Below are 2,864 nucleotides of genomic sequence, written 5' to 3' on the forward strand. Positions count from 1 at the left end.
TCAAAACTGTCGTAGCTGGGTGAGACAGGTGACATGGGTAAGACACTTCTTGTTGTGGAAGATTATGGTCTGTTTCTGATTGGACGATAGAATGGGTACCTTAAAAAAACAATAAGAAAAAAGTGCCTGAATTTGGCCTGGGGGGTATTCCAGAAAGCAGGTTATGCAAGTTCCCATGGTAACATATTGTAGTATCCCCGTGTTCTGTTGCTTTGTTGATGTTCTATTAGATGCTAAATTGCTCTGTTGATTACGGTGAACAGTGGGCGTGGCAGGAGCCGGGAGGAAAAGCCGCGAGACTAGGGCTGCATTTACACTGCAGGTCTTGATGCCCAAATTCGATTTTCTGACAATATCCAATTTTTTTGACGACCCGCTTACATTATCTTTTAAAAGTGACCCGTATCCGATTTTTGCATTTATACTTTACAATGCTGAAACTATCAAACATAGACGTTCTGAGGACTACGTAACGTAGCAGCATTTCCGCCTTCCGCGGACCTGAGCACTGACCGCGCGGATTAAAAAAATTATGAGCGAGCAGGCCCTTAATAATAATCATAACAGTAATAAAAGCACATTTAGAAGATGCGTGTTGGTCCAAACGGCAAACGTTTAGCATGGCGAAACCCTCCCCTTTTTGTTGTGTTTCTATTTTGTGAATCAATGCGGTTGTCATGGAGGCAACACAGTGATGGAAGGAGGCGTTGCCTTGGGTGCTTGGTTGCTCCAGGATGAGGCAGGAGAGGGGATGCGCAGGAGAGGAAAAAGGGGGGCTGCTCTGCCAGCTTATGTGCTCTCTCTGAGTTTTGAACGAGGAAATGTTTGCAGACATTGTGCTTTACTAACAGTTTGATCCAAGCAAAGAAATAAACGGCTTCTAGCCTGTTCCAGAGCAACGGTGTCCCGCTTCATTAGTTACCGTTTGCGTCCTGACCGGGACCGGACCGGAAATAACAGCGGTTTGAAGCCTGAAGCTGAAAGGTAACACGCTGATGGGGCTGTTCTGCAGTTATGTGAGGGTTGTAGGGACACTTAACCCTCTTAGGTGGGGGCAGTGTAGCGACCAGGGGGTTATCCCCGCCTCCAGCGCCTAAGGCTCATGGGAAGTGAAGAGTTTTGGGGTGAAACCTTGAGTTTAGAAGGCTGGAAGTTGAACTAACCTCCATGCTGTTTTGGCTGTTTGAGAAACTTAATAAATAAACTAAATAAGCTTTTTGCTCTAAAGGAGATATTGTCTCTCTTTCTGATCAATCCTGCCTGAGACTGACCGGGATTGTGCAGTGTATGGGGCACAATTAGCTCTCCAAAGAAGGCTCTTCATGAGCAGCTCAGCTGTTGCTTCCCCGCTCAAGTGTTGGTTAGGCCGGATTGTTATAATACTTTTGCATCCACCATCCTTGCCAGAGTATGAAAAAATGACATCTAGATTTTTGTCTTTCAGAATCAAACACAGGCAGCTGTGGGGACTCCTCACTAACATCAAGCCCCCCATCAAGCCTGGCCTCCCAGTCATCAGACTCCAGGCGCCCGGAGGAGCCACAAGTGGCTCCACAAACATCAAACTCCAGGCGCCTGGAGGAGCCACAAGTGGCTCCACAAACATCAAATCCCAGGCGCCTGGAGGAGCCACAAGTGGCTCCACAAACATCAAATCCCAGGCGCCTGGAGGAGCCACAAGTGGCTCCACAAACATCAAATCCCAGGCGCCTGGAGGAGCCACAAGTGGCTCCACAAACATCAAATCCCAGGCGCCTGGAGGAGCCACAAGTGGCTCCACAAACATCAAATCCCAGGCGCCTGGAGGAGCCACAAGTGGCTCCACAAACATCAAATCCCAGGCGCCTGGAGGAGCCACAAGTGGCTCCACAAACATCAAATCCCAGGCGCCTGGAGGAGCCACAAGTGGCTCCACAAACATCAAATCCCAGGCGCCTGGAGGAGCCACAAGTGGCTCCACAAACATCAAATCCCAGGCGCCTGGAGGAGCCACAAGTGGCTCCACAAACATCAAATCCCAGGCGCCTGGAAGAGCCACAAGTGGCGTCCCAGCTCTCTGTTCAGTAAGTAGACTGCCTGAAAATTAAAAAGCATTTCTAATAATCCATTTTAATTGTCAAATTAAACATTTCTAAATGAATTATGCTACACATTTAGTAGAGAACATTTTGCGGGAGGTGCTTTTGCTTGTGCTGGATTGTTATAATACTTTCGCATCCACCATCCTTGCCAGAGTATGAAAAAATGACATCTAGATTTTTGTCTTTCAGAATCAAACACAGGCAGCTGCTCCTCACTAACATCAAGCCCCCCATCAAGCGCCTCCCAGTCATCAGACTCCAGGCGCCTGGAAGAGCCACAAGTGGCTTCACAACCATCAACCTCCAGGCGCCTGGAAGAGCCACAAGTGGCTTCACAGCTCTCTCTTCAGTAAGTAGACTGCCTGAAAATTAAAAAACATTTCTAATAATCCATTTTAATTGTCAAATTAGACATTTCTAAATGAATTATGCTACACATTTAGCAGAGAACATTTTGCGGGAGGTGCTTTTGCTTGTGCTGGTTTGCGGCACCTTCCATACGTGAAACCAGGGTTCGAATCCGGGCTGCTCCCTGTTCCCTTCTCTACGTCTGTGCCGGTCCCAAGCCCAGTTGCTTTGAGAAGGTTGCGTCAGGAAGGGCATCCGGCGTAAAACATTGCCAAGTTTACCATGTTCACTGTGGCGACCCCTGATGGGAAAAGCCATCAGGGATTTTTTTTTATAGTTGATCACATGTTTGCAGTTGATCACATGTTTTTGCAATTTGGCAGCTTAATATTAATATGTATTTATTTAATACGAGTGTCATTTTTAATAATTATT

The sequence above is a fragment of the Oryzias latipes genome, chromosome 8 (genome assembly GCF_002234675.1).
Source record: "Oryzias latipes chromosome 8, ASM223467v1".
NCBI classification, from domain to species: domain Eukaryota; kingdom Metazoa; phylum Chordata; class Actinopteri; order Beloniformes; family Adrianichthyidae; genus Oryzias; species Oryzias latipes.